A 25,528-nucleotide genomic window follows, 5' to 3' on the forward strand; every position below is an offset into this window, starting at 1 on the left:
TAGTAACAAAATCCATATTAATTACCTCATATTTCCACACTAATAGTTCAATTTCTTAAAGTAACCCGCCAGGCATCATGTGCTCCACCTTCGCTTGCTGACATACCATACACTTAGCCATAAAGTTGGCCACATCCTATTTCATATTATTTCACCAATATATCTCCTCAAGGTCATGATACATCTTTTTTGAGCTGGGATGAACCAAATACTACGACTTATGGGCCTCGGCCAAACTTCTACCTCAAAATCCATCAACATCAGGAATACACAACATCCCCTGGTACCTTAAGTTATCATCACCACTGATCTCGAAGGCCATTATCTTCTGCTTCCCCTCATCATCATTGATCTTCATAAAAAAAGAGCTAATACCTACTTCTCCTTTATTTTTGAACTAAGAGATAATTGAGCCACCTATTGCACAAACACACCACCATCCTTAGAGTCCAAGAGATGAACTCCAAGGTTATCCACATGGTGAATATCCTTCATAAATTCCCACTTATCCTTATCCACATGCAAAAAGCTTCCCATGGACAACCTGTTAAGAGCATCAACAACTACATTAGCCTTACTTAGGTAATAGTGAAGACTATATCATAGTTCTTCAACAACTCAAGCCACCTCCTTTGCTTGAGATTAAGTTCCTTCTGAGTGAACACATATGCAGGCTTTTATGATTAGAAAAGATATCAACATGGACCCCATACAAATATTGATGCCAAATTTTCAATGCGAACACCACGTCTAACAATTCCAACTCATGGGTCAGATATTCTTATCATGAACCTTTAACTGTCTAGTGGCATACACAACTATCTTACCATGGTGCATCAACACACAACCTAAACCAACTTGAGATGCATCACAATAGATGAAAAAACCCTCGATACGCTCAGGTAGAGTCAAGATTAGAGCTGAAGTCAACTTATTTTTTAGCTTCTTAAAGCTACCCTTGCAAGCATCAAACCACCAGAACTTTACCTTCTTCTGAGTCAACTTGGTCAATGGAGCACCAATAGAAAAAAATCTTTCCACAAACCTTCTATGGTAACTATCTAAATCCAAGAAGCTTTGAATATCAATTAGAGTCATGGGTCTCAGCCACTTCTTAACCATAATAACTTTATGAGGATCCACCATGATCCCCTTACTATACACGACATGACCTAAATAAGTTACGATATTCTACAAGAATTCATATTTAGAGAACTTAGCATACAACTGCTGATCTTTTAAGGTCCGCTACATGAGGCAAATATGATGGTATGATCTTCCTTGCTCTTTGAGTATATCAAAATATCATCGATGGAGACAATCATAAACAAATTTAGAAACTAACGAAAGACCCTATTCATCAGGTCCATGAATTCTGTAGGGGAATTGATCAAGCCAAACGACATCACAAAGAACTCAAAATGCCTAGACTGGGTATGAAAAGTTATCTTAGAGATATCCACCTCCCTAATACTTAGCTGATGATACCTGGATCAAAGATTGATCTTAGAGAAGAATTTGGCACCCTGAAGATAACCAAAGAGATCATTAATTCTCAAAAAGGGATACTTATTCTTTATCGTCACCTTATTCAACTATCGATAATTAATACACATACAATGAGATCCATCCTTCTTTCTCACGAGCAATATCTATGCACCCCATGGGGACACATTAGGATGAAACCTTATCTAAAAGATTATTTAGTTTCTCCTTAAGCTTCTTCAACTTAGCTGGAGCCATTCTATAGGGGAATAAAAATTGGACGAGTATCTAGAACGAGATCAATATCAAAATCAATCTCCCTATGGAGAGGGATAACAGGTAAGTCATTCAGGAAGAATTCAAGAAACTCATTTACCGCAGGATCAGAATATAAGAAAGGATCCTCCAAGTTAGAATCCTTAACCCAGACCAGATAATAGAGATAACCATTGAAAATTTAATTTTGGGCTATAAGATATGATATAAACCTCCCCTTAGGCACTGGAGAACTTCCCTACCATTCAACAATTGACTCATTAGTGAATTTAAACATGACCTTACAGGTCCGACAGTCTAAATAAGTATAGTGCGAGTGCAACCATCCATTCCTAAAATAACATCAAAGTCAACCATGCCTAACTCTATCAAATCTAGCAGAGTTTTTTTATTAGAAACAGACACCACAAAACCCCTATATACTCTTCTGACAATCACAAAGTCTCATACCGAGGTAAAAACAAAAAAGGGCCCGACAGATACTCAGGACCAAAATCAAAATACACAGCCACAAATGGGGTCACATAAGAGAGAGTGGACCCCAAATAAAGTAAATGATACACATCACTAGAAAAGAGTTTCAACATGCCAGTAATAATATTTGGAGATACCTTGGACTCCTGACTTATAGTGAGATCATAGAGTTGCTTTTGACTAGTGTCGGAGCTAAAAGTAGCACCTGTTGGTGCAGGGGATGATGAAGAGGCAACAGGAACCTTATTTTCCCTAGAATAAACTCTAGAGGGACAATCCCATTGCATATTCCCAATTTGACCACACATAAAACCTCTATTCCTTTGCTTCTCATACTGATAATGATGGTGCTGACATAATATCTACAGAAAGGGTAGGATGGTGCTGGCTGGGCCCCACTAGCATGATATTGGACACCTTTTTCCCTAGAAGCATCATCACCCTAAACACATCGATCACCAGACGACTTTGGGTAGGGAGCACTAGTCATTGAATAAGAGTTGGGACTCCCCTAGCTTTTCTTCTTAGACCTCCTTCTACTCTATTATTGGCCTCCACCCTATTTTGAATACCAAAATTTCTTACTCTGGCTCTCACCAATATCATCCTTCGTCTTTTTCTCCTCTTTGACCTGCTGCATAAACACAAATAATCTGGAGATATCCATGTCCTTGTTCAACAAGGCAACCTTACTCTCAAGAATCAACTCACGAGACAATCCCAAAGAAAACTTTCTCATCTGGGCCCTCATATTAGATACCAATTTAGGAGCATACCTGGATAATTGATGGAATTTCAAAGCATACTCCTTGACTGTCATTCTTCCTTGCTTCCAGTTAACAAATTTGTTTGTTTTTGCCTCTCTCAACTCTTGAGGAAACAAGCAATCCAGAAATGCTATTAGAAGTCATCCCATAAGGTAGAACTAACATCTGCACCTCTTAAATGTTCCCACTCTTCGTACTCCACATTCTTTAATTGATATGCAACAAACTCTACATCTTTAACTTTAAAAGAATGCATAACCCAAAAGATCTTCTCCATCTCATCAATGAAACTTTAAGGATCCTCCTTAACCTTTGCACCAGTAAATATTAGAGGATATAACTTTATAAATTGTCCAACTCTAGTGGCCTCAGATGAACCCATAGAAAGACCAGTAGAACCCGATTATTATGACTGGGATGTCACCAATTGAGTTAATAGGATAATAGACTGATGAAACTCAGCATTAGTAACCTCCCTGAGAGGTGATTAAGTATGAGTGTTACCCTCAAGAGTAGGATCAATAGGGACAGGTGGGACTTACGAGGACAGTCAGATGCAGCGACCCTTGATTGGGTCTGGATCCTTGATCGAGTCTGGACCCTAAAAGTTAGATGAGCTCCATCCATATTGTCCTCATATGGGACAGAAAGAGTTCCACGGATATCAGATCTTCTTGGAGGGATCAATTGAAAGAGGAGCAAATAAAAATTAGAAAGATCCAAGACCTTAGACTCTATAGCCCAAAATTAAGACAACAAGAAAGGGAAATACTTCTAAATGTCTCATAGCCTCTTTCTTATTAGTGTGGTATGATACATACCCATAAAAGAGAATCTACTTGACATGGCTTTGCGATCACCTAACTGACCATAAATCTAGGCTCTAATACCAACTTATTCACAACCTGAACCAGGTCCTGGTCATGATGGGTATCTCAAGTCCTGAATATACTAAAAATCACCCCATTCACCTAACCTAGTCAGCTCAACAACCTCAAGTGTCGGATGAATTCTAAACATATAACAAGATAGTATAAACTAAGACTAATATTTATTTCATAAAAAGTCTTAACCAATAAACGATAATCGAATAATCGTTCGACACTGAGCCAAGCCAATCTACCAAAATAACACACCTAAGTCCATAATAATCCAACAAAGCCTCTATAAAACTAAAGTCAGTAAAATATCAGGAAATGCCCTGATAGTAGCCAAAAAAATAAAATCTGAACAAAGTCTAAGACATTGGTAATAAAGACCATGAAATAAAGCCTTCCGAATGATGGAAGCTCACTACTTCAATGTCAACTCACAAACCTACTCGAACACCTGATCATTGCATAGAAAAAGTCAAAGAAGTTTTGGTTCCTGCATCGCATAGGGTTACAACATCCAAAGATGGTTAGCTGACGGAGCGCTAGCATATGACTCAGGGATAGAGGAATAAAATAATTCCATTATTCAAAACCAAGTCAAATCATCAGATGTAATCACATACATATATATATATATATATATATTATTTTGGGATAGGAAATCGGGTTTAGCATGTATTTAATAACCTTAACCTAGGCTATGTAGCATAATCATCATAAAACAAGACACCCACAATCTATATAGGCCTAGCTCTCCCCTAGATGGAAGGGCCCTAGTGCGTGTTAGTCCTTCAGACTCTACCAGCTTGTGCTGTTTCCAGTGTTAGTTATTTAGACTCCACTTTCATAGCCTAGATATAACCATTAATCCAATTACTTACCAAATGTATCCAATTAGTATTGTTATACCAACCATACTTGCAAGCATACAATATGCCATAATCATTATTAATCAACTTTGGGAATTGAAGCCATTGTCTAAACAAAGACATTAATTCAATTCAATATTTAGGGACTCAAATCCATTTAACAATTCAAACCAATTTATGGCCAATAAGGATTTCATAAAACCATTTACAATAACTTGAATTATTAGCTAATGCCTTAGTTCAAAACCCAATTCAACATGTGACAAGATCATTCTCATAGGCAATTTCATAAACATATCGAGGCATACCATTATCAAACCATTATTCAAGCCACAAACTATCAAGTTAGGGTTAAACATGGCTCATTAGTTTAAATCACAATTCCCAAGCACCCAAATATGCAAAACCATTATCAAAACATGTATAATCATAATTTAAACCATGAGAAACAATACTCAATATTATACATTCAAACCCTCAACCATGGTTTTCAAAACCACCATTAATGATTTATGAACAATGTTTAAAACATATGATTTTTGTGAATTAACAATGAAGGAATAGTCACATTCCTGAGTTATGAAGATTGACAGAGAGAATTTTATCTTTTAGCCTCTAGATGACCACCTTGAAGAAACCCTAGCCTAATTTTATTAAGAGGTTTTAGAGAGAGTCTAGAGAGTGTTTGATCTTCTAAATTGTATAATGAGTTCTTAATAAGTGTTCTAAGATATGGGTTATTAATGGTTTGAGGTAGGAAATATCCAAAATACCCTCAGCTTAAAAGCTGTAGAAAACTCACAGGTGGATATGAGTTGACCCTCCCACTCGTCACCACAACATACGAGTGGTACCTTCAAGTTTTCACTGGATCAAAAGGTTGGACAACACATTCTGTCTAACATATGACTCCCTTACTTAACTCGTCACAATACTATAAGACTAGTACAATTAAGTCATATCCAAGGTAGAATATCAAGGGCTAGTCACCGGACAACATACAATTGGACCCTAAAACTCTAGTCACATGACAATACGACTCGATGGAGTCTCTCAAAGACAGGACAAAATTTTGCTAGCAACACACTGACCAACATATGACTAGGGTCGCTAGACCCATCACCACACCATACGACTTATGGTGTGAGTCATATGATGAACAAAAAGTTCAACACTCGCAAAATTTGCAAGGACCAAAGTTTGAGGTATTTAAGACCGATTCCATATTCATCACAAAATTTTGCAACTTGGGAGTTCTATAATTCAGTTCCATCATCAGATCTGAATTCAACAATCTTACAATTCATCTTCATTTAAATTTGCTTGGCAAAAGTTACCAGAACCTTATGGGTTTTAACTTTCATTCTCAAGAACATAGTCCATGTGAATCTGGATAGTCATCTATAATGACAAATACATTTCCTCCTCTACTTTTTACCTTAATAGATCCACATAGGTCCACATACAATAGCTCAAGAGGTCTAGAATTACTCACCATCTTCTTCATCTTAAAGGAAGACCTGGTTTGTTTACCCTTAACACAAACATCACAAACTTTATTAACTAGAAATTTCAACTTTGGCATGCCACAGACCAGGTCCTTTGAAATCAACTTGTTTAGTAAAGAGAAAGTTATATGTCACGACCTTCTTTTCCATAGATCAACATCTTCACTTTGAACACTTAATCAAGTTATTTACCCATCAAATATAGACTCTAAATCAACCACATACATATTGTTGATCCTTTGGATTTGAGAATAACTCTCCCAAACTTCATGCTTGACACAGTGCATCCATCAGATGAGAATTTCACTTCATTACCTTTGTCATAAATTTGAGAAACAATTAGAAGACTATACTTGAGGCCATTCACATAGTACACATCTTTTATTACTTGATCAAATGATTTTCCAAACTTTCCCACACCATGGATATATCTGTTTTACCATTTTTAAATGAGAAACCTCCACTCTAAAGTGTCTTGAGAGAGAGAGAAAATAGTTAATCCTTATATTAATATGCTTTGACCATCCATTATCCATGAACTATTTTTGATTGCAATCCCTTTCTGCCACCTGCAATCATAGTCATTTGTTCGATTTGGGAACCCACTTGAGTTTGAGTTCCCAAAAGTAAGACAAGGATGTGATCAAATCTTACTTGGCCCATCTAGGTAGTGAGTTGTTCTTATTATTTTTCAAAGGCTTTGAAACCTTAGGATAGGAATTCTCCTACTGGATGTATATAGCATTGTTCATTCTAGCTCTAAGCTAACTTTGTCAATTTTTCTTCATGTGCCCATCTCTTCCACAGTGAGTACATAAAAATTTGTGGACCTTGTTTCTTAAAACATGAACAACTTTACCTTGAGACCAAAGTGATTGGGTTTTATACAAATATCCAAGGTCTTTTCCACTATTGACACCTTGACCAGTTAAATTAGAAAGGATTTGTAAGGATGTGGTCCATTTTAGTAATTTGTTAGTTCTTCTCTTATATGGACCAGCTCCCTTTCTAATTCTTCATTCTTATGGAGTGAAGTCCTAAGGTGCTTTTGAGAATCCCTCAGTTTTCCTTCAAGCTCAACTTGAAGCCTTGAGGCTTTTTTCTTCCCTTTACCCTCTAAATTATTTACTTTCTCCAGTTGACTCATTAAACTCAATTTTTAGATTTTAATTTTGTGAATAGTTTTTCTATTTCAAATATCTGGAGTGTTAAGACAATTAATTCAAGATATTGTTTTTATACTTTCTCTTTTAGATCCTTTCAATAGTCAGTTCACACACAGAATCAATTCTTTATCTTTCTAGCAGAGTACTTATCTAAATTTTCCTTAATGTTAGAAAGAGTTACCTCATTTTCTTCTTCATATTTAGTGTTTGACATAAGAGCAAACAAGGAGTAAAAGGTGACATTCTCATCCTCCACTTCCATCATAGAAACATATTCAAGCATTTCATCCTTCTCAGATTTATTGGAGGAATCTCCCCAGACAGCTAAAGCATTTTTCACTGCATAATCAGTTGCAACCTTCTTTCTTGACTTCTCAAGGACCTGGTCCTTCTTATTTCCTTTTTTATCTTCAGACTTTTGATATTCTTGATAGTCTATTTTTTGCAATGGAAAATCCTTGATGAAATGCTCAGGACTTCCACAATTATGACAAACTTCAGTAGTACCTCCCTTTTTGCTGCTACTTCCTCTTCTTTGAAACTAATCACTTTTATTATTGCTCTAAAAATAATTTTTGACAAATAGGAAACTTCAGTTTCCTCCTCACTTGAATCAAACTTTAAAGCCTTTAATGCCAGATACTTTTCCCTTTTTATTTCCTTCTTCTCTTACCCTTGCTGTTTCTTGAGCTCATGAGTCTTTAGATTACCAATAAGTTCATCCATAGTAAGAGTCTTCAGGTTTTTTACCTCCATAATAACATCCAATTTTATTTCCCAGGGCTTAGGAAGAACACCTAGAATTTTTCTCATTTGCTTATACAAGGGTGACACTTCTTCTAGATACTGAAACTCATTTGTGATTGAAGTGAATCTAGTATGCATTTCTTATATTGTTTATCCTACTTAGTATGTTAACTTTTGAATCCTTTACATCAGTTGTTTCTTTATGAGCAGTCTTTAGGCAGTCCAAGATTTCCTTAGCATTTTCATGAGCAGAAATCCTATTATACTCATCTGGTCCTATACCACACACAAGCAATTTCTTATTATTGTAATTATTTTCATCTTTCTTGCTATCTTAGTCATTAAATTCTCTCCTAGTTTTGGCAACCATTCTTGTTATGTCTCCTTCTTTGATCTCTTTAATAGGTGCATGAGGATCATCAAGTATTACATCTATTATCTTACTATCCTCAACCATAATAAAGTCATAAATCCTAGTTTTCCACTACCCATAATGCTGCCCATTAAAGCAGGGCAGTCTAGTGGTAGATTTCCCTTCTTCAAGATTAGGTGGAGCAACCATGATCAATAACTTACTCTAGGTATAAACCTTTAGAGTGAGCTTTCTCTGATACTAATTGATGAATTATGGAGGATGGGGAGGGGGTGAACCATCTTATAAGGGACCAGGTCCCTTATCATCAGATATAGGCAATAAATCAGTAAAGTAGTAAGGAAATAAACCTTTACATGAAAGTAAAGAACACAATGGTTTAACGTGGAAACCTCCTTGCTCAAGGGAGGAAAAACCATGGCTTGCCCTCAAAAGCACTCAACAATCCACTATAATCAAACTCATGATTACAGACTCCATTAGAGCTTAGATCTAAGCTCCACTGATTTGTAATAACTCTATTACAAACACTCCTAGACAACTTTGCCAAGATCACCTCTCATTAATGATTAACTCTAACCAATATCAACTCAGGTAAGTCTACCTAAGCACTCTACAGACACAAGAAAATCATTACTCTCATAAGATGAGTAATTCAATTACAGACCAAGACTTGACTCAAGAATGATTACTCCCTTAGCACACAAAAACTTAGAACTTGAGCAATATTGAGTTTTCACCATTTTCTTCTTTGAATAATCAGAATGAAAAAACTATTGAATTGAGAAGCATTTCTTTTTATTTATAGTAGGATAATGATTAGGGTAGAATTTTAATTGGGCTAGGTGTCCTGATTGGTACATATCTTACCTGCAGTTTGTTACACTAATAGACAAAACAACACAGACATATGACAGCTGTACTCATGAAGACCTAGGGACCTGGTCCTTTATTGTCAGTTAATCATCATCAAAATATGATATAGCAAGAATATTTCTATAATGTTATTATTTCTCCAAATTATATGGCAAAATTTACCACTATACATAATGCTTCCTGCCCTACCTATTATCGCTTGACTATTACAGTGTATAAATAATGGTGCCAAAAGTTTAGGTTAATAAGGAATATCTTCCAAGATATTCTGGAGTCATTCAGCTTCTTCACCAACCTTATCTAATATGATAAATTCAAGTTTTATTGTGATACGGATAATAGTGTCTGTTTAAATGATTTATAAGAGACTGCTCCTCCACTAAGAGTAAATACATATCCACCTGAGGATTTTACTTTTTTTGACCTAGTGATCCAATTTGCATCACTATGTCAATTACTGTTGGATAATTGCTATAATGCAAAGCACAGTCTTGAGTATATTTAGAAACTTATAATTCCTTTTTATTACCATTCAATGAGTTAGATTGGCATTACTTGTTATTGATTCAATTTACTAATAGCATATGTTATATATGATCACGTACAATTCAGATATACATCAAGCTTTCCAATACTCTTACATAGTCCAATTATGAATCACTTTTACTTTCATTCTTTTAAAGTGCAAAGCTCACATCTAATGAAGTTTTGACAATATTAAAATCTAGATATTTGAACTTGTTAAGTACCTTTTCAATGTAATGAGACTGTGACGATGCTAACCCTTATGGAGTTCTATGAATTCTTATCCCTTAGATCATATTATAAACTCCAAGATCTTTCACATCAAATTTGATTGCTAGCATTTATTTAGTAGCATTTATATAAAAAAATATCTCTACTGATGAAAAATATGTCATTCACATACAAACAAATAATGATCTTTTCTTTTGGAGTGGCTTTAACGTAAACACATTTATTTATCTTGAATCTATTTTTCAACATGGTTTGGTCAAAGTTTGTATGCCACTATTTGGGTACTTATTTTAGTCCATAAAATGACTTAACAAGTTAATACAGTTTCCTTTATTTACCAGGAACCACAAAATCCTTAGGTTGTTCCATTTAAATTTCTTCATCCAATTTCACATCTATTTGATAGATTTCAAGACCATATACAATAGGTAACGTAACTAATATTTGAATGGGCGATATCTTTGTTACTGACAAATATGTGTCAAAATAATCAAGGCCTTTATTTTGTCTAAAGCTTTTTACAACAAGTCTTTTCTTGTATTTTTCAATAGCACCATAAACTTTCATTTTTATTTTGAAGATCCATTTAGAACCTAAAGATTTATTTCCTAGAGTAAGATTAACCAACTCTCAAGTATGGTCGCTCATGATTGCATCAATCTCACTATTGACAACCTTTTTTCAAAAAATATGAGTTCATAGAGGACATCACTTCTTTTAATCTTTGAGTCTCATTTTCAAGAAGAAATGTTATAAAATCTAACCTAAAGAAAGTTGATGTCCTTTGACGTTTACTATACCTTGGATTCTCTTCATCATGTAAATTCTCTTTTGGTTAATCCCTAAGTTATTTAGACCCTTTACTAGTCAGTTTATGTCTAGTTTTATACAGATAAATATGTTCAGAGAGCTTAGCATTATCTAATTCAATTATTGTATTATCATGGGTATCTGGATGTTTGGGTTACTAAACTAAAAATCAACATGCTTTACTGTTTGTAGCATATCCGATGAAAACACAATCCATTGTCTTTTGCCTTATTTTCACCCTTTCAGGTATAATAACTTGGACTTGGATATACACCTTATACTTTGAAATATTTCAAGTTTGGTTTCCTCTCTTTGTAGTTACGACAAATACAATATTAACACCTTTTTCAAAATGCATCTTGGAAACTTACTTTATCTCTGCAAGCCAAATTTTGAAGCATACAACATTGTTTAAACTAACATTATTTGCTATTGCTTCCCTCCTCGTCCTCCTGCCACTAGATCAACTCACTATTGTACCATCAAGATTTTTTTAGATCTTTTATGATTAATTATTTATTCGAGGTCTGTTTAATTACAAAGTACTATCACTGCTGTTTTACCTCCCCCATAAAGCCTTGAGCCACCAGTTACGTCGACTCTACTGATTACTGTACCACATCTTTTCTCTCCATCGTATCTTTATTTAGCAGAGCAACGGACTAGGGATAAAGAAAATAAAATAGGACAAATCGGTCTTCTCTGGCAATATTCTTTCACATCTAACTTGATATTCTCTCTCTTCCATTAAATTTGGCTAGCTACTGTATCTTATCTCACCAACTACCACTATCATCTCTAATGTGACTCTTTGATCATTTCGTCTTAACGCTGTGGTGGCGTAAGTTTTTTGACAGAGCTTCTATTTTTTGGTTTGGTTTTCTTCTTTCGCATAGGGTCTAATCAATTTTGGCATCTCTAGGGTTTACTAGAAGTTACAAGAATTAGATTTTGATGACCAATTTTAGTGCTAAATTGCAAAAATCCAACCAATTAGTCAAGAAAGAAAATCTAAATTTTGTCGATTCTTTGGTGTACTCATTCCTTTCAACACTTTTTGTTTTTACTTGATATTGGTTTCTTCTGTTTGTTATGTCAATTTCTTATTCTGGATAGAGGGTTGATTTTTCAAAACTGTCGTTGTGTTATCTGTTTTATGCTTCATTACTGGTTGCTCTGATTTTATTGTTGCTTTTCTTATGAGCTAGCTATGTCTCATTTCCCTCAGCTTGTAATTATTTTGTTATTTTGATTGTGTTCTTGACTATTTTATTTTCCTTCCCTTTAGTTGGTTCGTATCTACTTGTTCTCTGAATAGGTGTAATTGGAAATTAGTCTTGATTTTCTAGACCATTGTTTTAGCATTATCTATTTGTGTGCCTTCTTATTTTCTCTTTTTTTGAGTAGTGTATTAGTGGTTGATGGTAGATAAGTATAATTTCATACATTAGGGTTGGGATTGGGGTCTAGGGTGAGGTTTGGTTTAGGATTAGAGTTAGCCCTAGGGGTGAGTTTGGGGTTGGAATTGAAGAATAGTAAGGTTAAGTGGGATTAAAGAGCTTTTAGGTTGAGAGTCGGGTTGTGAAACATAGGTATTCTTCAATGTAACTCCATATAGCTTCTGTATATTCTTAGAAATAGGAAGATTTGTATAGCTTGTGTCTAGGAAATCAAATAGGTAGGTTATAAGGCAAAAGATGTGGACCGATATAAGTTATAGTACTAGGGTAGAATGAGGCATAGGAATGAGGTAGGTATCTCAGTAGTTGATGAGCTTAGGGGTAGGTGGTGGAGGTTAAGTAGGTTAAAAATAAGGTGATTTTGATTAAGTTGGTCTTTACGGGTCTACAATAAATGTTATTAGTGCCTACGCTTTGCAAACGGGTTTGGATGTAAAGAAGAAGAAGTGTTTTTGGGAGGTTTTGGATAAGTTGGTGAGATACATATTGGTCAATGAAAAGATTTTCATAGGAAGAGATTTCAATGGGAATATCTAGTCATAATTAAGAGTATGATGATGTGTATGGAGGTTTTGTTTTTGGGTACAAGAATCCAGGATGAGCCTTACTTTTGAATCTTTTAAGGGCCTTTGGGTTGGTGGTAGAGAATTTGAGATTCTCAATGGAGAAAGCACCTTATTAACTTTAGTAGTTCAGTTGCCAGGACTTAGATAGACCTTTTCCCCTTAGAATGGGTGATAGAATGCTATGTAAAGAATGTAAGGACATACCTAGCTGATCTTAGGTGAATTTATGCACCTAAGACTTGTTATTCAAAATTAACTACCCTTGTTTTGAGGACTTCTTGTCTGCTTTATGAGTTCTTAATGAGATAATTTAGCATCTATTTGTCAAAATACTGGATTATAATCTTTATGGTGTGATTCAAACAAGTTTGGAATCAATTTGACCACTTAGAGTTTAGACGAGAAAACTATTGTTACTAGCTTGAGCTATGTGTTGTTCGTGTGTAATGGCTTACTAAAGGTATAATTGAGTGATTATGTGTGTTAAATTATTTATAGTGTGTAAGTTTCAATTGAAATAATCCAAGAGACAAAACACTAAGTTAAAGATCGAAAGGACAAAGCTAGTACTCTTAGCTTAAGTTGCTAGTTCACCGTCTTAGACTGTATCTAATTTTGAGCTCTAATATGTGGTGTTTTATGATATATTATGATTGGTGAGTTTATAATGATGATATATAGTTCATTTAAACTCTGAAAATCAAGTGTAAAAAACACCACAAGGCTTGGAAAGGATGGACAAACACATGGGACAAGACTTGACCAAAAATTAATGTTTTGGAGTCATTGGCGAGCCACGGACCCTAAGCATTGTGTTAGCGACATTATACATATTTTGGACTGTTCTAAATTACCAATTACAGTATATCACTTCTATTAATGCATGCCACAGACCCTAGGTATCGTGATAAGGGCGTGGCACACCCCTATGTCAAAATCGACAGCTTGTGTCCAAGTATAAATATGACACTTAGTTGTTGTGTTTCAGACCTTGGACGACCTTGGTACTTGAATGGATTCTGTATAACTTAAATTAGGTTTATTATTTCATTAATTTGGTTTGTTTATCAATTTAAACATTTATTCAATCATTGTGATTGCGTTTATGTCCATGATCGGCTAAATACCCTTTCCTAGGGTTAAGGCCAAGAACATGAGTATTATTGCTTTGAATTGATTTGGTTGTTGTTATTTTTAATTATTTATTATTTATTTATAATTTTTAGTACTATTTTAAGGATTCAAGACCATTAGAATACATGCATAATCATCTTGTGAACCTGAAAGGAAGAACAAAAGGATAGAACACAAGATTGATAGAATAAGATTGTAATCTTCTAACTGAATAAAATTATAATTTGTATTTAGGATAGGAATATAAATAATTTACCTATTTGGTTTAATTAAGGAATGAAATATTCATGTATTTAACTTAATTCACACATCCCCGCTTAACAATATAGTATGGGTCCAAGTTAGATAATTAACTAGAAGACCGAAAGGCTGTAGTCACAGTATAGACCCCGTGAACCAACAACCAAGCTAAGTAACCCAACCAATGATATTTTGTAATGTATTATGATTGTTCGTTGTGCTTTAATCCTTATTTATTGTACAAACCTTTAATTCACCGCATTGTTATTTTTACTTTACTTGTAACTTTCAAACAGTCTTTGGTTATACAACACTTGATTAATCTTAATAGTTGAACTAGCTGGGATAGTTGTTAACATGAGTATCTAAGGGATCGACACTTGGCTTGTAAAAGGCAATTATATTACTTGGTGATTCCATGTACACTTGCGTGTGCGCTTGGGTGGAACAAGTTTTGGCACCATTGTTAAAGACTTGTAATTTGGCAATTGCTTTAGTTTTAGTTTTACTTTTTGATTTTTATAGTGATATTCACTTGATCTTGGATTCTAAATTTGCAGGAACAAATTTTGTTGACTAGTAAGCTAGCAAGGGATAGGGAGTTGATTGAACCAAGCCCTGAGCCTGAGCAACGCTTTCACCAACAAAAGGGAGAAACAATCCTTCTCTACCTGATGTATCTTGTTTTGATGATAAGAAGATGACTATAACAAACCATGTCCCTGGATTTTCAAGGTAATAGTACAACTGGCATGCATCTGCATAGTTTTGACCTCTTGTGTTACAACCTGTGCAGGTGCTGCTTATACTATTTAGGACACCTGGTCAAATCTCATTACAACCCTAATCATCACTTCACTATAAAAGAAAAAGGATATTTCTTCATCAAGTAGTTTTTGCATACTCAAAATTGGAGAGCTAAATAGTGAATGAGAGACAAAAACTCAATTTCTACACTACTTAAGTTCTTATTCTATTGTTTGCTAAAATAGCCAATGCTCTTAAGTTCAGTTTGAGTCCGTAAATGAATTACTTAGTCTATAAGAGTAATGATTTTTTCTTGTTGTTTGAGAGTGCTTTAGGTAGAATTACTTAAGTTTGAAACCAGTTATAGTTAACCAGTGTTGAGGGTTTTTGGTAGAGTTGTCAAGGTAGGATTTTAGTAGAGTTATTATAAGCAGGAGGAGCCTAGAGTTAGGCTTAAGTTTGAGTCTGTAATTAAGAAGTTGATTATAGTGAACTTTTGGGTGCTTATGAGGGTAAGTCGTAGTTTTTCCTCCCTTGAGAAAGGGGGTTTCCATATTAAATATTGTGTCCTTAAGTTTTATGCATTGTGTTGTGTTCTTGGTTAAATTACCGTATTATTGCCTGTGACTGATTTTGAGGGACTTGGTAACTTAAAGTATGGTGCAACCTTCAGGTTTCAACAATTGGTATTAGATCTAGAACACTCTAAAAAGTTCACACCTACAGTGATTTGGTTAGCATAGCTGCTCCACCTAACCTAGAAGAAGGGTAATATACCACAAGAAGAAACACCCTAGATTTTGAACCTTAGAAAATTTCCTGAGTTTTGGCTTCTGGACATCATACAACTATGGGGTACTAGACGTATGATATGGTATGGCTAGGGTGAGTTTGGTTATATGGTAACTAGTATGGGTTGTTTGGTTTTTGTCTAAGGTATGATTGGAACATACTAGTCGTATATTATGGTACGAATGGTAGGGTGTCAATCGTATGCTGCCTTGAGTTTACTCTAGGTGATTTTATTCTGTCTAGGGTATGATTTTATGGTACTTGTCATATGGTTGGGTATGGTTTGGCCTTGTGGTCATATGTTAGATAGTTTTGGGGTCAACGGGGAGGCCTAGTTTCTAATATAGGGTACCACTTGTACCCTAGGGTACGATTGGTATGGGCTAGTCGTACCATCCTACAGGAATTTTAAACAGTTTAAGTTGGGGTAATCTGGACATTTCTCCTCTTAGCCTCTTAAGGCCCCACAACTTATAACCCTCTTAGGGCATGATTTAACCTATTTATAATCACTAAAACTCTCTTAAAACACTCTTAAATTCTCTCTAAGGCTCTTGGGTTAAGGAAGGCTAGGGTTTCATTAATAGGAGCAAATTTGGACGTACAAGGGCAATTTCTCAACATCATCTTCTTAATTAAAGACATGTTACTCCTCCCTCATTGTTAGTTCCAACTAAAGACATGTTTTATGAATTGTTTTCATGGCATAAATGTTGTATGGTTTTGGGTTTTAAATTATATGTAGGAGTTTTTGGTTATAATGGTTTTCCCATGTCTTTTACTTATGGTTTTTGTATTATATTGGTGGTTTGAACAATTGGTTGCATGGGAATGGTTAATTGGTACATGGTTTTGGCTTTGGAAATACTATGCCCCCAAACATGTTTGATAAATGCCTATGAGAATGATTTTTACTATATTGTTGAACTTTAATATAACGATTGCATGGTGTAACTTGGTAATGGAACTCTAAATGGTATAAATGATTTAAATGGTTTATAATGGTTAAATGTTAAGGTCTTGGTGGTTATGGTTGGTCCAACTGAAAGCCTTGTGGGGTATAAGAAAATCCCTCAAGCAAACGTCATAATGACACTTGTGGGGTGAATGGGATTCCCCCAAGTTAACATAATAATGTATTCTATGGGTATATAGGAATCCCTTCTTCTCTAAAAGGATGGCTATGGAAATTTCTTGAAAGCTATAGTCGGTATAACGATAACACTACTTATAGCTTGGTTAATAATAAATGAAATGGTGGTTTGGTTGTGTGGTAATGATTTTAATTGGGCAATAATGACGGAGTGAGATATCTAACTGTGAAGGTGTGAGTCTAATGGAAGAACACTGGAAACTCAAGTTTGCCGACATGAGGATTGGTCATGGCGACCACATATGATACTTACGGGGTACACGAGAATCCCCTAAGTATACCTGTACATATGTATCATGGAGAGAAAAGGGTACTCAGAATCGCTTACTCCTCTGGTATCTCTGATTCGTGCGGCTACACACATCATGTCCTTTTCAGGGGGATACACTGGACCCATATAACCCGTGGGTGGTTCTAGGACGGTTAAGCCATACATACCTATGTTAATGGTTTTAAAGGCATCCTGAACCCGATTCCCTTTCCCAGCATGGTTATAAATATATATGTATGGTTGTGAATGCATATGGTTGGTTTAGTTGGTTTCAAAGGTCGACATTATTTTATCCTTATCTTGAGTGTATACTAGCATTCACCCGCTAATCCATCTTCGGGCGGCTGTATCCCCATCCGATGCAGGAATCGACCATTCTACTCCTCCTGCTTAGTGATCAGATTTTGGATTAGCTGGGTTGGTGATAACGCTCAATCTACAGCTCTCGTGGGAGTGTAAAGCGGTCGTTAGCAAATATAGAACCCAACTGGGTTGGGTATCGATCCCACAGAGAATAGCTTGGTCAACAAGTAAGTGAAATTATTAGACTTTTGGTGCAAGTCTCGTAAGAAAGGGGGATTGTAATAAGTAACCAAAGTAATGAAATAAAAGCTGAAAATAATAAAGTAAAAAGAGAGTATTTCGTAGGTTGTGAAACAATGAGAATTGAGGCGTTGGGGTTATGTCCACCTTCTGAGGTATACGTCTCTATTGGCTATGAGTGTGTAGAGTCTTGACATGTAATTGCTTATAGAGAATTGTAGTCGATGGTAAATCCAAGCGTCTCTCGACCTAAACAAGGACTATTTCACTTTAACTCTCTCGAGCTTAAAGCGTGACTAACGGTACGAATTCTCCAAGAAGTTAGTCCAGGTACGGCACTAGCTTTTTAATAGGAAAGGGTGTCCTACTACCTTGACATTATCTCTTTTCCAGACAAATAACTTTTCTCTCGAACAAGTCAGATGTTAGACTGGCGTTGGTCTATGCGTCTTCTTTTCTAGACAAATAACCTTTCTCTCGAACAGGTTAGATGTTAGAATGGCGTGTTCTTGTGTTTGAACCGCAAAGAATGTAGATTTAAGATGAAGAGAATAATGATATAAGCAATATACTTGTTTTGAACTCACAAACTCATAGCTATAGATAGTAACTCATTCGGCTTCCATAACCCCAACTAAGAGATTTAGTTACCCATGAATGCGAAGGATATCACGTTTTGCATGGTGGATGGCGTGAATAGTAGGTGTTTGGCGTGTGGTTTTGGTGATATCGTAGCAAGTAACGATTCTCTTGTTGCGGAATTTAAGAATAGAAGAATAGATTAGAAGTGTTTGTAGTGGAAGATGAGAAAGATGGACGAAAATTATATTGTTGAGTTGATTATTGAAGAAGTGAAGAAGTTCTTAAAAATCTCTAACATGATAGGGTATTTATAATACTCCTATCCTACTCCTACTAAGCTAATGAAATAAATAACCAAATCCTAATATACTAATGAAATCCTTGACCCAAATGTACTAGGGCAAGGTTACAAAATTATAATCCAAATAGAATAATGAAACACATAACCTAATTGCACTAGGTTAATGTATTATGGCAAAAATCCAGCTTTGTGTCTGTAAGTCCCAAAGTCTTCAGAAATGCTGTTTTAGCCCGGGACAGATTTTCCATGCAGCAGATTTAGTCCTTTATGCGTCCAGCTCCTTTCCATCTCGTTTGTGAGCTTTCTTTTGCGTCAAGTAAGCCATAAATTGCTGTATTTTGCATCATTTATACCTGAAACTTTCCTAATCACATTTGTTAGCTCATTTACAGGAAAAAGGACTAAAAGTGTACGAAATAGATAATTAGTTCTCGAAACTAGGCTAAAATATGGGCAAAATATATTGATATAGGCGCGTAATTTCGCCTATCATCAGTTGGATGAAAGTGGTGAGCTTATATATTTCAAAAGGCTCCATTTGATGTCATGGATGTTTTTACATACTTTGATTATTTCATAGACATTGGTTTTGGCTTTGATTGGGTCCATGTCCCAATCGAATATTATTTTACTTTCGGTTAGAGGCTTTGTGGAACTACTATAGGTCGGTATGGGCGATGTCGGTAGTGGTGTCAGCCTTAGTATTGACATTGGTATTGGGGCTGATACGGTTTGTGACATAACCCGATCCCTTGGCTTAAGAGTCTTCTTAAAAAAATAAAAAATCATGAACTATGTGAAAAGGAGATGAATGAAAAGTTCAATTGTTTTGGATCAATCTATTATATTTTCCGTTAGTAGAAGAAGCTTTTTATTGTGTATCATATTGAATTTTATTTTCTATGTATTGTATGAGTAGGATGCATAATATGGTATATTCACCTCGTTATAATTTTACTTATATGTATGAAATGAGTATGTATAAATTGTTTTACTTAAATTTTTTTATATCAGTTTAGAAACAAACAAAATTAGTGTATTGGTTGTGTATGAAATATTATTTGGTGTGCTTTTATTTTTTTGGGGGTCTGAAATTCTTATAGAAACTGGCGCATTTCATTATTTTTTTAAATTCTTATATGTTAATATGCAAGAATTTTGTACATATTTTAGTGTATGAAAATGGTAATAAAATGAGGAATCATATCAGAAATTATATAAGAAATCAGTTTATATATATCTCATTTACTAAATGGTATTTTTTATCGGGGTCTCAAAGTATGTAATTTGTATTAAAACTAAAATAAAAAATATTATGATTTTTATGTGAACTTATTTGAAAACTAGGTTTATACCAAACACAAACTTAACCAAGTTTAACCATGTTATATACCGATGTCATATACAAAATTATTTTTGAAATTTGAATTTTTTATCTATGAATTTGGTGTGTAGAATGATATACAAGAATGATGCTAACTTATTAATGTTTTTAGTGGATGAAAATGATATTGAAAAATCGAAGATCTGGATAATACATTTTTTGATGTTGCAATCAAAATATATAAATCTGTATTATAATAAAAAAATTTTCAACGATTTTGATAAAAAGTTGGATAATATTGGGTTTCACTCAGAATTTGATTTCTAATTTTTGGAAGAAGAAGAAGAAATGTGTAAATCTGTATTTGAATAAAAAAATTCTGACGATTAAGATTATAAAAATTAGGGGTGAATGAAGGGAAAAATCATTTTTGGAGAAGAAGAAGTAGTTTTTGGAGAAAAGAATATTTTTGACAGAAACATGAAGTGATTGACATCCTTTTAATAACTGACATCTATTTTAAAGGATACTTTTTTTAACAAAAACAAAAACATGTTTTTGAAGAATTTTATTTGTTTTAAAAGTCTTGTTAATTTTTTTTTTTTTAATTTTAAAGTTGCTATTAGTTGCAATTTAAGAAGTATTGCTATGACTTGCAAAATACAACCTAAGGATGTATATTTTGATTTTTTTCCATTAATTTTCGGACCTTTAAGGCCCAAAATCTGCTTCACCTGTATTAAGTTACAACTTTGGCTTTGAGGACTTAATTAATAAATAAATAGATAAATACAAAATTAAAAGAGAAACAAAATCAAGGTGTTTAAGTCTCCAAATCCTAGCAACTTTGTCAACGGGCTTTGACCCATTTTTTCTTCTTCCATCTTCTTGCATCGGTACGCCATATGATTGACTTTTGGACCTTTTATTCAGAACTTACTCGGGACTAAATGGGACATAGTCTACCTTCTTTTTGAAACTAACTCAGGACTAAATGAGCCACAATGACCCATAACAGACATGCAAAAGGGAAAAGAGCCCATGTAAGACTCAAATGTATCCACATGTAAAACAAAAGTAAAGTAATTAATATATGCTAGAATTTTTATACCTAACATATAAACAATGACATGAAAAAAGAATATTTTTGTGCATAAATAAAATAATATTAGCATGATCTACCTAAAAGACATCATATCAACTTACTAATTCCTTTCACCGATAGAAGTATCACATTAAATTTTATCAACCAGGGAACATACACTTTAGAGATGAGATTATTACACAGCCTAATTTAAATCTACCTTTATTTATTTTGATATCAAAAACTATAAAATGATGACTTATAACAGGGCTCAAGAAGTTTAAAAACAAACATATCAAACTAAATAAATAAGTCGGGTAGAAGTTAATCAAAAGAAACTACACAGATAAAAGAATCAATAAGTGGCTATAAATAATACAAATTAGCAAAACAAAACAGAGAAGAAGATAGACTTCAAACAAATTTATCATAGGAATATACATAGATTAGTATCAACAAAATAATATTTAGACCGACCAGTTTCACTACCTTATTAAACAAGATAGAACATCCTTTCGCACATAAATAGACTTGCAAAACCTTAGGAGATTTAAGACTGTGAGATAAAATCAAACCAAGGTAAAGAAATATTAATGAACAACCAAGCTAAGTGACACAAAAATTAACTTGGAAATTTTATTTTTAACAAAATCAAAAATAGACAAGACAAGGGCCTAAAATCAAACTTAGATGACATTTGGACATCAATCCAGCACATTACTAACAAGAGAGAAAAAAATGCAAACTATGATAGACCTAAGAAAATAGTTAGGATCAAAGTTTATAGATAAAGGGGGTAAAAATTTGACATGGCTAGTAATTCCAAAACAAGACAAAGGAGTAAATAAATAGACAATCAACAAGAGAGTAGGAAATCATGATTCCAAGCATATCGAGAATATGTATGGTAATCAAAATAAGGAGATAAAATAAAGAAAGAAAAGCTATTCATTTATCTAAAATAAAATGTGGTTAAGCAAGTTCAAAACATCCAAGTAATCTTATTTACAACAAAGGGATAAAATGACAGTTCTCATAATTAACACACAGAGAGAAATATGAACAAAAAACTCAAGAGAAGTGTACTACAAATATCCTCACCCTCTATTTTACCAACTAAGAATCAATTCTCAAGGGTAAAAGAAAAGATCCTTGAGGATTCACAGGATTATTGACCTTACTATGGACATACACCCACTATCTCTAATGACTTTTAAGGTCAAAAAAATTAAGAGGTAGTCTTATCAGGTTAAGATAGTCAACTTAACCCCCATCAGTAACTTTGAGCCAAGAATAATATTAAGGAAAAATAAAACAAACTAAACCAGCACTATATTAAGACAACATATAGACAAACAAGAGTATTTCGCTAAAGGGATAGCAAATTAGCCCGCAATAACATGATGAGAACTAACAAAATATAATGTTAAAGTGATTTCAAAAGAAAAACTAAAACATAAATTATGAGATGAATACATTTAACTCAAAGTCAAAACGATGCACGATAAATAAAAAAAACTATACATTTGGCCGTCAAACAAAGTTGAGACTAAACAATGTCTAAAGCTTCATAACAAAAATCATTGAATCAAGACAGTGAACTAAACAATTAAAAAAAGAACAAAAATTTCACAATATATGTTGATACATACTAATATAAACAAATTATATCTAATCAACAACATTAACATGAGATAGCGAACCCAAAAGCAATCGAACCAAAAACTACGAAATCAGCAATAAAGAAAAAATTATTATATGAGTATTGATTCGACAAACAACATAACAACCATTATTACAACCAAATCCTAAGGCCATCAAATCCATCTACAACAAAGAATTCCACCTTTACTATAGTCACAAAACTACGAAGAAGGAGATGAAGAAGAAGAAAAATAAACTAACATGGAAAGGTGTATTTACCTTTTTTTGAGGTAGTAAAACTGGACTTCAAGCTACCACCGAAATATCTACCACCACTGGAAGAGCTTTTCTATCACTATTAATCAAAATTCTTCGCTCTAAATAGTCTTATAAGAATTCCAATCAAAATTTTAAGACTTTTTTTTCACAAAGACTTTTCGCCTCTAAGACTTTTTTTAATTTTGCTCCATAACGAGACTTTTATAGATGGGAATTTGAGAATGAAAACCAATTTTGTCATTGTGAGAAAAAAGGAATCATGGGGTAATTTAGACAACTTCTAATTGAGATATTTTAAATTTAGATTGAGGATAGGGTTTTACACCTCATCCTTGTACTGATTACATTGAATTTTGGAGAAATTCTAATGGGTTCAACTATTTGAAAATGGGGAAAAAGAATTATCCCCATGAACCAAGGGAATTCACACAAATATATATATGAATTTGTACTATTTCCCCCTGAATTTAAAAATTTTGAACATTGGGAAGGACTCCTAGGCATTTATAGAAGGTCCTCAGACTGTCCACAGTACACAATCATGTGAGGGAACAAAAATTTAAGTGGGAAGAGGGAAAGAGATTGGGTTATGCCAAGTCATTAATGGGTTGTGTCGGGTCGAAGATATTGTTAGTTTTTGCTATCTGTTGTCACTTATTCAATGTTGTTATTGTTTTGTTGGGTTGTACGCAATTTAGAGAAGAAGAAGAATCAGAAGTGGGATAGACCGAGATGGGGGAGGGGATTGTTTTGGGCCTGTTGGACGGGTCAGGCTGGTGGGTCTGTCTTGGAGTGGTCTAATGGTGAAGGGAGTTTTGGGTCACTATTTGGTTGTTTCTACAGATATTGGGTTGGGAAGATTTTAGATTTATAAGGGAATAGACTCAGGGATTTTAGGAAAAAATGAGGTTGAATGATTAATTAGAGATTTAGGAATTTAGGCTATTTGTTAAATTAGCCCAATTGTTAGAAATTAGTCAAATGAATTTAATTTTAGCTTAACTAAAAATAAGTTGACCAATTATGTTGTAATTGTGGCCAAATCACTTTCAATTTAAGGTCCAATTTAATAGTTTAGCTAAAGTGAAACAATGTTTGAAACAACTTAACAATCAATTGAATCCCGAGTTTCTTGATTTCATAAATCAAACACATATTTTTAAAATAAATCATTTTTGAGAATAAATTATACTTAAATCAAGATTTTGACCATTTGAATTAATTGTTAAGATAATACTTGATTAAAATTTAATTTTTCATAAAAATATTTTTTAAGTGACTAAATTATGCGATCTCGTACATGGATATGAAAATATATAATTGCTACTTAAAAGGAAAAAATTACCTAGATAAATACTTTGGAAAATTTTTATCCAAATAAAATAAATGTTGTAATTTTATTTAATACCGATGAAAGAAAGGAATAAATTTAGTCGGGGAGGGAAAAATTAGGTGTCAACACAAGCTTGTCCTATGGTAGAGAAGGGATGTGTGTCTTATTTAGCCAATATTCGTGACACTAGTGTTGATTCACCCTTCCTTTGGATTATATCTGTATTGTCTGTGAGTTCATGGATGTCTTTCTTATTGATTTGCCTAGATGCCTTCAGATTGTGAGGTAGGAATCTTTATCCTCATATTGATGATTTATTTGATTAGCTTTTGGGAGCCTTGAGTTTTCAAAGATTGATTTGAGTTTTGAGAATCACCAGTTAAGGATTAGAGCTTTAGATATTTTGAAGATAGACTTTTGGACTCGATAAAGTCATTATGAATTCTTGGTCAAGACCTTCGAGTTGACCAATGCCCTAGTCGCGTTCATGGAGTTGATGAATCGGGTGTTTCCACCATATCTCGACTCTTTTCTCATTATATTTATAGATGATATCTTGGTTTACTCTAAGAGTGAGGCTGACCATAAGGAGAATTTACAGATTGTAATTCAAAGGTTGAGATATGATAAGTTGTATGTGTTGCGCTCAAGCACACAAGCAAGTGTACATGGTCCACCAAGTAGTAAAATGTCCTTTAAAAGCCAAGTATCGATACCCCAGGGACTTATGATCAACATCTATCTAATTCTAGTTCACTATGAAGATTGAACAAGTGCAAAAGTAACCAAAATGATTGGGAAGTGAAAACTATGATTAAAAGTAAAAAATGTAGTTAAGCACGGTTCTTGGGAAATAATGGGGAGGAACCCAAGTTTAAAGCACTACGAAAAATCCTACTTAGCTATAAAATATCATTGCTTTAGTCAATTATGTTGATTGTTGATTCACGAGATTGATAACATGATCGTGGTCTTCCAAATCTCTAATCAACTATCTAACTTAGCCTCACAACTATATCATTGAGAGGAGATGCAAGAACTAAGTTAAAAGAATTTGCATTTCTTCACATTTATGCACCAAATAGGGCGAATT

The sequence above is a fragment of the Capsicum annuum genome, chromosome 9 (assembly GCF_002878395.1).
Source record: "Capsicum annuum cultivar UCD-10X-F1 chromosome 9, UCD10Xv1.1, whole genome shotgun sequence".
Classification (NCBI taxonomy): domain Eukaryota; kingdom Viridiplantae; phylum Streptophyta; class Magnoliopsida; order Solanales; family Solanaceae; genus Capsicum; species Capsicum annuum.